This window comes from Rutilus rutilus (genome assembly GCF_951802725.1).
Source record: "Rutilus rutilus genome assembly, chromosome: 2".
Taxonomy (NCBI): Eukaryota; Metazoa; Chordata; class Actinopteri; order Cypriniformes; family Leuciscidae; genus Rutilus; species Rutilus rutilus.
Genome location: NC_140210.1, coordinates 56,377,839 through 56,393,178, shown reverse-complemented (window position 1 = coordinate 56,393,178; position 15,340 = coordinate 56,377,839). Strand labels below are relative to the sequence as shown.

At 39.5% G+C, this 15,340-nt stretch overlaps 2 protein-coding genes across 3 annotated transcripts in view; both read right to left on the bottom strand.

The window, feature by feature from the left end:
• Positions 1–15,340, bottom strand: part of LOC311286376 (uncharacterized protein) — a 274,251-nt gene that overhangs the window by 187,264 nt on the left and 71,647 nt on the right. The window lies entirely within an intron of this gene.
• LOC311286354 (uncharacterized protein) overlaps positions 1–15,340 on the bottom strand; it is a 115,605-nt gene that overhangs the window by 91,889 nt on the left and 8,376 nt on the right. The window lies entirely within an intron of this gene.

Below are 15,340 nucleotides of genomic sequence, written 5' to 3'. Positions count from 1 at the left end.
TGTGGTGCAGCTACAAACGTGAATCATGTTTATGTTTTCTCTATGGTTCAAGTTGTAAGGAATTTATTTTTGTAGTTGATGTGTCATGTTCACGGCACCACTTTATTTCCTAACGTTTCCGTATCGTGTATTACTGTATTTCTGTGTCTGAATCAGTTCAGCTCTCCAAACATGAACTGTGGTAAATAATGGTCCTTTCTTGCCCAGATGTGGTACTGCCATGTTTCTAGTATTACTGCTAAAAGAAGCTGTGGCTGAGATTTGTGTTTACATGAGAATAATATGCCAAATAAATAAAACTAGGCTATATCAGACACTGATCAGCACATATATCTTACCTGACATGGTGGCACAAACGCTCTGGGAAAGCACAAGAAATTGAAAATGAATAGCATTGTGTGAAAGGAAAACCATGTCTCTTTCTTGATTAAATAATGTTTACAATCCCAATGAAAACCATCAACAATGGAAAAAAAGGTGCAATTGCCTTACAATCATCCTTGAGCCACTTTCAACACTTAACACATGTTTATCAACGTTATGAAATCCAGGAACTCATAGATACTATTTTGAGGCTTTTTAATAGATCAAGTTCAACCAATCTCTCAAGTTTAAGATACAATCATTGTTCTATTCCAGTGGTTCCCAAACCTGTCCTGGAGTACCCCCAACACTGCACGTTTTCTTTGTCTCCCTAATCAAACACACCTGATTCAACTCATCAGCTCATTATCACATAGGTTAATGAGCTGATGAGTTGAATCAGGTGTGTTTAAATAGGGAGACAAAGAAAACGTGCAGTGTTGGGGGTACTCCAGGACAGGTTTGGGAACCACTGTTCTATTCTGTCCAACACAACTTCATTTACAGAGTTTGGTTCAATCCATCTCTACTCTCTCAATCCACAAGCTCAATGTGACACTGCCTCCTACTGGCAGAAAGAGCTCAATGTAGTTTCAAGATGAGCTGAATGAGGGGGTCACGTGACTGATTCATGGTGGTGCGGACGTGAATTTTGTGTGCTCCACTTACTACTCGTTACTTTCAGTTTATTAGAAAGCAAATAATGTTGAATTACGTCAAAACTTCTAAAATGTCGGCATCACATAATAATACTGGTGCAACCAAAGAAACCGAACTTTCCCGTCAAGAAGAAATTCAAGGAATCACCGACTAGCATCTCCAAAGCAGACCTGGACAGCGCCATCTTAGAAGGAGTGAAGCAGGCCTTAGCTGAACAGAGAGCTGAGCTAAATGAAATCGTCACTGCTTTTTTACGTGATCGGCCATGACCGGCGACCGGCCGTTCAGTCTGACATATGCCGATTTTATGCCGGTCAAATGCACTCGGGCTCCCCATGATTAACATCGCGCAATATCAGCATCACACGTGCACACGGAACGCACATGTAGGAAACCTCGTGAATTACGGCAGTTTCACGCATATTTTTTTCGCCGTGGATGTTAACCAATGAGTGCATTCACACCGCGAGCAGGAGCAGCGCTTGAGCAGCAGTGAAGCGCGGGTTCGCCGCCGAGTCTATTTTGTCTGCGCTGCTCACGCTCAATTAAAGTGAATTCACACTTTTGATGGACAAAATAAATATGATTTCAAACAAAAGTGCCCAAAATGCACAGATTGTGCATGTCTAGTGTTTTAACAAGAACTGGATTAGGTTATGTCAGAAAAGAAAATGAAGACTCAAAAATATTTACATAAAATTTACCCATTTAAACTTGTTTTTCTTGAATCGGCCTAGAAAATTGTAATCGGTGCATCTTTGGTTAGGAGTTATATATAACAAATTTCAAGATAAATATTTACATTTCTGTACTATTTCTTATGAAAATGTAAAATGTTTGTGTATTTATATGAGTGTTTGTGTATTTATATGAGTGTGTGTGTGTGTGTATATATATATATATATATATATAGGCTATGTGTGTGTTGTGGCACAGTGATGAACTCGGAAACTTAAAAATGGCACTTTATGACAATAAGGTTGCCGACCCCTGCAGTAGACTGTCTGATCTAAACATTATATCCTGGAATGTACGTGGCCTGAATACTCCGGTTAAGCGTACCCGTTGTTTAGAATTTTTACATCGCAAAGCAATAGCTATAGCTTTAGTTCAAGAATCGCACTTGAAAGAGGAGGATGTGTCCCGCTTCCAAAATAAAAACTACAAGTTACTGGCATACTCGTGCGCCCCTAATAAATCCAAAGGTGTGCTGATACTTGCGAAGAGGTCGCTACATTTATCCATAGACTTACTGGGAGGAGATGACCTTGGCCAGCTGTAACACTAAATCATTCCAAACTCCTGCTGGTATCCATCTATGCTCCAAATGAGCCTGATCAACATTTTCTGAATAATATCTGTAAAAAACTACTACAATTTAGTGATCTGGACGTCGTCATAGGGGGAGATTTCAATGCCTCAATTCATCCTCAACTTGATCGCTCATCTAGTTGTAACCCCTCTAGTGCAATGTCCACATCCTCTCTAAATAGGTTCATTACAGAATTAAATCTAATTGACCCATGGTGCATACACAATCCCCAAACGAAGGGCTATACATTCTACTCTCCCAGGCACAAATCCTTTTCAAGAATTGATTATATCCTGGTTAGTGCCCCTTTGCTTCAGTATATATCCAATATTGTCATACATGCCTATTTTGATTTCAGATCATTCTCCCATTATTTGTAATATCACTCCTGCTACAGCTCATGCTAAATCCCGTAGATGGCGCTTTAACGACTCCCTGCTGTATGATACTACATTTATGGACCAACTCAGATCTGGGCTTACAGAATTTTTGGAAATTAATACGGATCATTGCTCAAACCCTCAGGTGTTATGGGAAGTTACTAAATGCTATCTACGAGTAGGGCTGGGTATCGTTCAAAAGCTTTCGATCCAGTGCCATCTTCGATACCCCTGTTTCGATACCGGTTCCTAACGATACTTTTTTCGATACCAATTTTATGAAATCCATTTTAACAAGATTACATAACACATTACCTCAGAAAATTTTGGTTTTATTTTTTCAGTTTGACTCATGCTCCTTAGCCAGTGCACAAAGGAACAAAAAAAAAGCACAAAGGAACAAAAAATGTTTTATAAAGAGCTCACGCTCACCAAAGCTAAATGTTTTTTTAAATAAAAAATACAGTAAAACTTGTAATATTGTGAAATAGTATTACAATTTAAAATCTTATTTGAATATATTTCAAAATGTAATTCATTCCTGTGATGTCAAAGCTGAATTTTCTAAATCATTACTTCAGTGTCACATGATCCTTCAGAAATATGAAGACAGTTTGCTGCTTAATATTTTGGAAACTATGATACTTTTTTTCATGATTCTTTGATGAATAAAAATGTCAAAAGAACAGCATTTATTTAAAAATGAAATATTTTGTAACATTACACGTTTTGTCGTCACTTTTGATAACTTTAATGCATCCTTACTGAAAAAAATTATTTTACCGCAAATACTGCATCGCGCGCTGTTGGCATCGAGCCTGGAGAAATGTAGCCACACTTTTGATTAGGGCTGAACGATATGGACAAAATTTCATATCTCGATTTTCATGCCAGATATCTCGATATCGATACAATACGATATGACTATGTAAGTACTAAAAAAACAATACATTTAGAGTTTGTAAAATACACACTGATGTTAAAGGAAGAGGCAATAATAATCCTTTCCATTATAATTCGACACGTTTTATTCATATCAGATACACATTGTGTAAGTAACTATAATGTTTACTCTATTCTATTCCCAGTTCACCAGCCACTTACTTTTAAGTATTTCGGGAGAAGTGGATGAATTCACGTGTTGTAAACATAGAGGTTGTAAATCCAACAGATCCGATTCTCTGAACTGCGTCTGCGGCACAAACTAACACGGCGGCGCCCATCGCGCATACAGCTCAACTAACGCGATCGTTATAAAGGTGTTTAAACAACAATATACTTCCACTTGCATGTATTTGACAATCGGAATATCAAATATTTCATGCCATAGCTAACACATTTGTGAATATTCTGAATAAAAAAGGAAAAATGACATAAAAGCAGATCATTCATTCAGCGCTGTTGCTGCTGCGGTGTGTCACGTGACAAGCAATGACGCGTCACCATGGAAACGCCGCCCCCCCCTCACAGTATAGTTCCCACGTCCCTGGTAGTGTGCGCGCGCTGGCTTTAGCGGTGCATTCAAGGGCACTCGTAAAACTGATGTTTGTTGTGACTGCCAGAGTTGTATGCAGGGCGAGCGCGGAGAGGGGAAATCTATATCGTCGCTTTTTTCGATAGTAATATCTTGAAAGTTCATATCTCGATATAGATACGATAACGATATATCGTTCAGCCCTACTTTTGATCGACTTTTCCACATCTTTAAGGTATTATGTGTACGTGTGTGCAGTGCTCGCGTCTCATGAATATGTGCGCGGAGAGTTTGTGTGTGTGTGCTCGCGTCTCATTTGAGTATGTGCGCGGACAGTTCCGCGCTTCTCGTGTGTGTATAGAGTTACGCAAACTCTACACATGTATGTGCATGAGCGACTTTATGTGTGTCGTTGTGCATTCCATATGTATTTGTTTGAGCACTGACGTTGACGAGCTAACCCCTTAGGTATCGAAACCTGGTACCGAACATCATGTCATTTTTCGATACTCGATAGTATCGAGGCAATTCGATCGGTACCTAAAAAGTATAGAAACTCGGTACCCAGCCCTATCTACGAGGAAACTGCATTGCCTTTTCCTCAAAGGCCAAGCGTCTTAAAAATAAGCGCTTTGATTATCGTGAACAAGAAATAAGGTCTTTGGAGCATCAGCAGACCCAGTCTTTCTCAGAAGAGGCTGCTCAGAATTTGTTACTGTTGAAAAAAGAATACAATAGCCTGTCAATGTCCAAAGCTGAGTCCATCATTCACAGAACTAAGCAAAATTATTATTTTCATTCAGATAGAACTAGCCATCTGCTTGCATTGAGGTTAAAGGAAACTGAGTCCAAAGCAAATATTGATATGTTACAAAGTAGTGATGGCAAAATTGTTACAGATCCTAGGGCTATTAATAACACCTTTAAAGCATTTTATTCCACACTGTATTCTCAGCCCGTTCTCATCCTAGGGCGTCATATATTGACATCGAACGCACATGGCACCCTTTAGCGTCAATTTGAGACGCAGATAGAAATGGGCCAGAAGAGGCCTCCTAGCGGTCTAACCCTAACCCTACACTACACCTAAACCTACCCATAACCGTCTCATATTGACGCTAAAGGGTGCCATGTGCGTTCGATGTAGACGAAATGTCAAAAGCGTCAGTATATGACGCCCAAGGATGAGAATGCGATGGTATTCTTCAGAGGTGGTTCTTGACAAACATACATGCAAAACATTTTTAGAGAATCTGAACCTGCCTATCTTACCAGTAGAGGACAGAAACCTTCTAGAAGAACCTCTATTGTTGGAGGAACTTCACAATGCGGCCAAATCTCTTAAAAAAGGGAAATCCCCCGGACCCGATGGGATTCCCCCGGAGCTCTACCTGGCTGTTTGGGATGTTGTTGGGCCCTTAATCTTGAATTCTATGAATTATGCTATTAAACATGGTATGCTTCATAGGGACCAGAACATAGCGCTTATCATTTTGTTACAAAAGAAAAATAAAGACCCATTGAATTGCTCTAGTTATCGTCCAATATCTTTAATTAATAGTGATGTCAAAATTCTGGCAAAAGCCTTGGTCTCCCGGATTGAGCCCCTCATGGATATTTTGATTAATTTTGACCAAACTGGATTTTTTAGAGGGCGGCTGGCCGCTGACAATATGCGACGTTTATTGCACATCATTGAACATTCTCACACATGCGCCGTTTTTTTCCCTTGACGCCCTCAAAGCTTTTGACAGACTTGAGTGGGACTTTCTATGGACGGTACTGGATCATTTTGGTTTCGGTCCTAAATTCATATATGCCATCCAAACTCTTTACAGTAACCCAGACAGCCTCTATTTCAACAGGCGCATATCAGTCTCTACCCTTTCCATTACAGAGGGGTTGTCGTCAAGGCTGTCCCCTATCACCACTTCTTTTTGCACTTTCATTGGAACCCTTAGCCCAAGCTCTCAGACAAAGCCAAGTTATTGCACCAATTTTCTTTACTTGGTTCTCAGCATTATATATCATTGTATGCGGATGACATCATTTTGTACCTCTCAGACTTGGAGAACTCTATACCTAATGTCTTAAAGTTATTCCACCACTTCAGCAGCATGTCTGGATACATGATAAATTGGGATAAATCCTCCTTAATGGCCCTTAACAATATCTCTCACCATATTTCCCTTCCTAACAATATCATGTTTACTAAGTCATTCACATGCCTAGGAGTCAAAATAACGGATTCTCTGTCAAGAATCATCCAAGTAAATTTCAGTGAATTCAGCCAGACAATAAAACTTGATCTTCAAAGATGGACTAACCTTCAGATCTCAATGCAAGCCAGAATCAGTACAGTTAAGATGAATATTCTACCACGCCTGAACTTCTTGTTCTTTATGACCCCATTCACACCACCTCCCAAATATTTTAAAGAGTTAAACTCTGCAGTATCTAGATTTGTCTGGAATGGCAGACAACCCAGAATACGTTTTTCTGTTTTGCAGCCCACACAATTAGAAGGTGGCCTTGCCCTCCCTAATTTTCAGATTTATTACTGGGCATTCCAGATTAGAGCTATGCGAACGTGGACGGACAAAGACAGTAAAGTGCCATGGAGAAGCATAGAATCAGCTATTGTACATCCCCATAGACTTCAAGATCTGCCCTTCGCAGGTATAGGACGTCGCAACTCGTACCATAAATTTGGTAAGGTTATCTCATCCACTTTAGCTGCATGGTACAGTGCTGAAAAAGCAATAGGCCATTCAAAGAAATTCTCTCAGCAATCTCCTCTATGGAACAATTCTCACTTCTTATCTGACCAACAACCTTTTGTTTACCCTTTGTGGTCGCCAAAGTTTTTTTTTTTACTTTTTCCAATATTTTTGACGGGTCTGGTTTGCGCACATTCCAGGATATCCGAGCAGAATACAGCCTTACCTGGCTTTTCTTTTTTCTTGTACCTGAGGTTGCGATCTGCTATGAAAGCCTATGGCGTGCCATGGAATTCTGTTCTGAGTGACCACCCAATGTTTAGCTGGATTGATCCTGTCAAAGATCCTAGAGGGGCGGTCTCAGTAATCTATAATTCTTTATTCAGTAGTGTTCATAAACCTTTAAAGATACTATCAACTAGAGGTCGACCGATTCGACCTCGAAAATCGGCCGATTTTTTGCATTTTTAACATAATCGGCATCGGCCAATATCCATGTGTATCAAGCCGATTATTAGGCAGGCGCATCTGTGGGCAGCCTAGTGTTGTTGTTGTTGTGGAACACGCGTTCGACGCACACCGCGCCTAGAGTCATTCTCCAGCAGAGTGAGCAGACCTCATCCAGTGCTTAAGGAAGGAGCTAAGTTCCTTGGAGAAAACTCCTTTATATTTAATTAAAATTAAATATTTTAATTAACGGCACTGGTGCCTTAACGACCGCTATTTACCGGACCGAATATCAACGCGCATTTCTGTGCTTCATTTCAGTGCTACTGTTATGTCTGTGCTTCTCTTGGATGCTCTGAAAACGGACGTTAGAATAACAGAAACATCGCTTCGCTGCACTTGACACTAGTCAGCAGTTAACTTTAACATTCCGTTAGCTAGTAGCTGGATTAAACACGGTTAAAATGCTGGCCAAACAGTAGTGTAATGTGTGACTGTATTTCACTGTAGACTAGGGGTGGAACGGTACATGTATTTGTATTGAACCGAAACGGTACAGGCGTATAAATACGGTTCACGGTTCGGTGTATAAATTTCCACGGAGAATACACGCTATAAAAATAAATAAAACTCGCGTGCAAAGTAATGCGGAACTACTGTTAGATACGCGGGTTCTTTAGGGACACCTAATCTGTAGCTCCGCTTTAGCTCCGGCTGCAATGTAAAGATTGCAATGCTGGAATATGTTGTGTGTGTGTGTGTGAGAGAGAGAGAGAGACGCGGGCGTGATCGAGATCGAAAAGTCTCAAAGTGTGTTTAAAGTCCTAAAGTGTTTACTTATATTTGTGTGCAAACGCACGCGCGTGTGTGTGAGGCGCGGGCGCGATCGAACAGTGGAAACATAAACATAAACATACTCCGTAATTTTGTTTATCAGGACATCATTCAAACTGCAAAGTGTTTAAGTTACTGTTTATTAAAATGTTAAGGAAAACAAATATATTAATCTGAAATGTAGCAAATTAATTTTCAATTCATTCAGGTACAATTACCAAAAATATCTCAAGGTCTTTTTGTCTTTTGTACAAGTGCAGATTGGTAAAGTGTTCAATAAATGTTTTTGTTGAGAAAGTCTATCTTAAGTAATTATTTGTGTTACATTTTATCTTTCAAATAGAGGTTAAAAACAAGCACATAATCGGCCAAATATCGGCCAAAATAAATCGGCAGCATTTATCGGCCATCGGCCGACCCAGATTTCAAAAGATCGGCATCGGCATCGGCCTGAAAAAAAACATATCGGTCGACCTCTACGATCAACGTGGGATTTGGAACTTTCTTGGTTAGGATTCCATCCAGACTGGGAAACAGTGTGGTCAAACCTTGGCCTTACTTCTAAAAACCTTAGTCATGTACTTATTCATTCTAAAGGCCTGTTCACACCGGGACGAATTTCGCGCGCGATATTCGCCGACGTTTAACGCCTCATGACTAAACAAAGGGCGCCAATGTGAGTGTGCACACCGACGCGAAAAACGCCACGCGTAAAAGCGTCATTTTTAAAAAAACGCCTCGGGTTCGTTTTTTTGGTTTGACGCGCCGCGTCAAAAACTATCCGACCAATGAGATTGGCGCTTTTGCTCACGTGTCTGGAGCTTCTGAAGTTACAGTAAAACACAACTTGGGGGCGCTCAAACACAAAACGGTCTTGCCGAGCACACATACAGGCGAAGAAGATAGCGTCTACACTGCTGGGAAGAAATAAGACGAGGAAGATGCAAGGCAAGATGAATGTAGAGCTGCTGGCCTCGTTGGTGTCGGAACATAAAGAACTATATGTCAAACGCGACTACAAAAATCTTGATAAAAGAGAACTGTTATGGAGTGGTATTGCAGAGCAAATGGGCCTTGATGGTGAGTTTCATTTTACTTAATTGTCTTTCATGTACATAGGCTTGTAACTTTTTCCCACGAACGTTTGACAATCGCGCCATCTAATGTCAGGGAATGAATTTGCATGTTCACTCGGCTCATCGTCAGCGAAAATCGCTTGGGTGTGAACACAAAAAACGCGTTGAAAAACGCTGGCGAATAACGCGCGCCGATATTCGTCCCGGTGTGTAAGGCCCTTAAGACTATTCATTGTTTCTACTACACACCTTACAAGCGATATCGCATGAAACTTATACCCAACCCATACTGCAGTTTCTGTAACACTGACGCCACTGGTACATTATTACATATGTTTTGGGACTGTCCAATGATTCAACCATTATGGAAGTATGTGATTGTTATGTTACATGATCTTACAGGTCTATATTTGGATTTGGACCCCTGTTTACTATTATTGAATGATGATTCAAAGCACCAATTTTCTTTATGTGAAAAAGGAGTGTTGATGGCAGGGTTCACTGCTGCAAAAAAAAGCTATTTTACAGCAGTGGATAACCCCAGACACAAATCTGAAACCATTTAGGATAGTCTCATTTCATTATATAGTTTGCCTTGAGTGTACAACTGCAAAGATCAATAAGGCAAAGACAACCACTGTGAACACCTGGATGAATATAGCCTCTGCCCTTAAAGAGCTTCTTTGAATACAGTCAATATGAGTTTGCTGCCAGTGTTTGTTAAGTGTGTTTCTGTTCTGTGTGCATGTGTTTTTATTTTAATTTTATTTCTATCCTCGTCCAAATGCTCTCTCTGTATGATATGTGTTTATTGATTGAAAATAAAAAAAATCATAATCACAAAAAAATACATAGAGTAAAGCCGCCTCACAAACAGCTCGCGGGTAACAAAAGTTATTTTTCGTGGATTATATCGCTTTAACAGTCAAAAACATAAGAAAATGATGTCAATTTCGGTCTTGGTGAGTATCCTCTAAACACAGTCGGTTATGTGTTAAATAAGCATAAATCGCACGTGACCGTTAAATGAAAAGAGGATCCGTGCACTAGCTCTTAAAGGGACAGCAGCCATATGTGTCTGTCATTAATTTGGTTGTCAAAACAACAAAACATAGCTTTCATTTTAAGGAATCGGGATTAATAGCCTATGTATTTAATTTAGTCAGGACTAAAATACTACCCAGTGTTATTTTACATGTGATTACTTTATTCAGTCTCTGTAGTATTTCTGAATACTAGTGTTAGACCTAAGCAAAAACTTTTCTCTTTATTGGTATCTTTATTCTATTGTATTTATTTGTGCTACTTTTTTCAATTTAATTCAAAGATTGAAATCAAGCTTCCTTGAGTTGTGTAAATTCTTAAGAACACAATTACCCCATTGTAAAAATGCAATGAGTAAGCATTTAGGTGAGAATGTAATAATAAAAAAAAAAGTCTAAACTCCACCCTCAAATTAAAAATCCCCCCCCATAAGAATCACCTAAGGGGGGGATTTCCCCCCCATTTTCCAAAATGAAATTCAGGCCCTGGACTTCATTTAAATCATTTCAGACTGCTCTTATGAGGACACTCGACAAAACGGACATTTTGGCATCATTTGTGTGTGTTATGGTTTGTTCAAGCCCGAAAGAGTACTCAATACTGACGCGCGTCTTTTCTGTGAGTCATGTGTGTGTTAATAGGCATGGTCTAGTCTTGTCGCGCTTGAATGGTTTAAAAGCATTCACATTAATAAGAGCGTGATCATACAACGCTAGTCAACAGGTGACCGAAAAAAAAAAACCCGGATACTGCGTAATTTAACGCAACTTTTTTTTTTTTTTGGTGCCGCGGTGGGCTAGTGATGAAACCAGTGTTACGACTGAACACCATGTAACACCGACTATCGTAGCAAGCCTAGATCTTAGCTACTCATGCTTTTCACTTATCATATAATCAACATAGATGGAATAAAAAAAAATAAAAAAAAATTATATATATATATATGTAGTACCAGTCAAAAGTTTGGAAACACTACTATTTTTAATGCTTTTGCAAGAAGTCTCTTATGCTCATCAAGCCTGCAGTTAAAAAAAAAAAAAAAAAAACAGTAATATTATGAAATATTATTACAATTTAAAATAATGGTTCTCTTTTTTAATATACTTTAAAATGTAATTTATTTTTGTGATGCAAAGCTGAATTTTCATCAGCAAGTACTCCAGTCTTTGGTGTCTTATGATCCTTCAGAAATCATTCTAATATGATGATTTGATACTCAGTTATTATCAATGATGGAAACAGTTGTGCTGTTTAATATGTTTTTTTGGAATACTTTTTTCAGGATTCATTGATGAGTAAAACGTTAACAGCATTTATTCATAAAAACAGCATTTATTCAAAATAAAAACATTTCTAACAATATAAATCGTTACCATCACCTTTTATCAATTTAACGCATTCTTGTTGAATTAAAGTACTAATTTCTTTAAAAAAAAAAAATAGTTATTGTTCCCAAACTTTTGAACGGTAGTGTATATTGTTACAAAAGATTTCTATTCTAAATAAATACAGTTCTTTTTAACTTTTTATTCATCAAATAATCCTGAAAAAAGTATCTCAGGTTATAAAAAAAAATATTAAGCAGCACAACTGTTTCCAACATTGATCATAAATCAGCATATTAGAATGATTTCTGAAGGATCATAAGACACCAAAGACTGGAGTACTTGCTGATGAAAACTCAGCTTTGCATCACAAAAATAAATTACATTTTAAAGTATATTAAAAAAGAGAACCATTATTTTAAATCGTAATAATATTAAAAATAGTAATGTTTCCAAACTTTTGACTGGTACTGTACATACAGTTAGGGAGTTATAGTCAAAATTTCACGTGTAGTAAGTCAGTCTGGTCACTAGGAACATGCTACAACCTTTGGATAATAAAAAATCCCTTTGGTGAATTAATGTAATTTGATTCTAAAAATATTTGTGTACAGTATGTGCAGTGAGGCAGGTTTCCTATCCTATCATTGTAATGCAGTATAGTATATAATGCAAGTTAGTATGCCATTAAAACAATACTTTCCCACTTTGATCGATTGTGGAAAATTTAGTAGTTGATCATATTTGTTGTCCATATCATGTAGCTGCTCAGAATGTGCAAAAAAAAAAATAGCTTTATTGCACATATAATTAAAAAAGTTCTTAAACGCGAATATGCGAATAGGTAGAGCATATAATAACAAACCAAACGTGAAAAAAAAACCGGTGCAGGTAAAGTTCCCGGTGAACATAGGAACAGTTTAGACAGAGAGTAAAGCTAGGTCAAAAAACAGCTCCTCGGCGCTGTTACACCTGCATTATGTTACCTAAAGTTAGACTTGGCCAAATTCAACAGTACAGCTCTCAACTGGAGCTAGGCCTATTGATGATTATTTATCGTCTCTACTCTGGCTCGACAACAATATACCAGTGGACACCAAAGTTACTGTCATAGTTACGACAGTGGAGTTATGCTAAGTAATGTTAGTTATATAAGGTACGTGTGCTAGTGATGCATGCTTCATGACAAAACAACAACAATTGCCATCAAACAGAAAAAAGCCCGATTACCTGTCCAGCAGAAATAAAGCCATCATGGCGTCATTTTTCAGCCCCATGAGGTCCCTCAGTTGTCGCCACCGCTGGAAAGCCACGCCGAGATTGACTCTCGTCTGATTTCTAGCTTTATCCAAAGACTTTTTGGTCATAGCCTTTTCGTATACTGTCTTCCTTTTTTTGCCTTGTTGTTTGCCTTCGCTGAACGTATATGCAGGTACTAGGAATTTTGACTGCTCTTTCTCTGCCATAATTGTGTTTCTTCCTAGCTCCCCGTGCCTCTTCCCCATAGACAGTATATAAACTGGACACAGCGACCCCATAGGTTTCTTCTTCTTCTTCTTCTTTTATTGGCGGTTGGCATACCATTTTGGTGCATTACCGCCACCAACTGTTTGGGGTGTGGAGCTTCAATGCGGATTTCTACTAACATGTATTATAATAAAAAACCCAAATAAAATAATAATAGTAGATATATATTCTTGTTATTCTTAAATTCGATCAAATAGGTCTGTTTCTTTAAGATATCTCATGATAGCTGGCCATGCTGATGGTTTTGATGTAGAAAAGGAAAGTAAACCCTCTACTGATAAATGAGTGAAACCTAATTCTTTAAAGTCCCACTCCGATCATATTTTGAGCTATTTTTAAACATTCTCAGTGGTCTTTAAATGATGATTATGCCGTTTTTAGCCAAAATCACAAAACCTGTGCCGTTTTCTGGGACTTTGCTTCAGCAGAGCGGCAGTAGCTCATTAGCAATTCGCCTCTGCGTTGTGGGGGGAGCCGTTGACACGGAGACGACCCTCCCCCTCGTTCACACCGCCGCCGATTTGAGCTTCCGAGAAAACGGAGGAGAAGCTGATCATCGCCGTTGCTGGGTTTCCTATCATTATCGGATTAATTGCAGTTTAACCATCAGAGTGAAAGTTTATCATTTGCATGTGTTTTTAAGTCCTGCCAGTTTAACAGGGCGCGCTTGACAGGGCATATAAGAACGCAGAGAGATAGCAGAGAGAGAGAGAGAGAGAGAGAGAGAGAGAGAGAGCGCCTCGGCCGCGCGCGCGCACTCACTATTAATAATAATAAATAATAATGTGACCAAAACGGTTATACAAATGCTGTCATTATAAAAGGTTTCTAGTGTCAATGTATTGCTTGTTTATTTTGTTTACTTTTCATGGTGTGACACTTCTCTTCTCCCATGATCGAACATAGAATGCTGCTACTTCAGAGCGACCAAAGCGTCACTTTTTGACAAGCGTCCTTGACAGGGCGGCCAGAGCTTCTTCGCCGCTCAAGTCGGCGGCGGTGTGAACGTACAGTTAGCATTGCAACCCGCTACCGCACATAGGTGTTGATCCGCCATCGTCTTCTCTACTCCTCAGAACCTGAGCCGCGCGGGCGGGGCGGAGGGGAGTATGAGCTTGTGGCACCGCCCAGTGGAGTTACTACGTCACAACTCCAGTCTATTTTAGCTGGCATTTTAGCGTCTGCTACTGATTCACAGCCATTTGAATGCAGAAATACTCAGAAATACAACTTTGAACTTATTTTTCTCAAGATATGTCCTCTAACATAAGAAAAATGCCACAAGAACATGTTAACACCTAGAAAAACATGATTTTCATCGGAGTGGGTCTTTAACTTGTTCTAACAGTATGATTCGTTCTGTTCTGTATGCTTCACATTCTATTAATATATGCTCTACCGTTTCTCTCCTGTCACAATTAATGCATAGTCCTGTTGCGTGTTTCCCTAAACGATTGAGATTATGATTAAGACCTGTGTGTCCAATTCTTAGTCTTGTGATAACAGATTCCCCCCTTCGTATCCAACCACCCTGCCTTCTTGTTTTCCCCCATAGGTTTCAACGGAGAGAAGTGAAGCAAATTAGAAGCTTTCACTTCCTGATTGCCGAGCGTACTGCGCAGACTCAAACTGAGCTTAACGACCTGGATGTGACGTGAGCAGCCTGCCTGACAATTGTAAGTTTTCTAGTAGCTGTGCCAAACGAAATCTGAACCATTCCCTTCCGAATCTCGCAGAGACGGAGAGCGTGAGTAGGAGCTGTCCATGAGCTAGGAGCAGGTGCAACGTCATGACTCTCCATGGGCTTCTCCCTTGACTTTATCGGACTTTATGCCTCCACGTCCCCCCGATTGACTGCGAGCTTCTCCTCCTGTCTATACGGTAATTTCCAGAGAGTCGCGTGGTTATGACGCAATCGTTAGCCTACTTTTACAAAAACTGCTTCTACGGGGCCATAACGTAAGATACAGGTAATGGAGCCTTTTATACATTGTCGTGTTTCTTTAGAAATAAACAATGGACAAATTGAGTCTTTAAACACCTCAGATGTAAAGTTATTCGCTGTCAAAGTGACGCCAAAATGAATGGGAGTCAATGGGATGCTAACAGCAGGTGAAGGCTTGTTAGCCAATGGCGGCTTCCGGGGGGCGAATTTTTTTTTTGCAGGGTGGTAGCGGA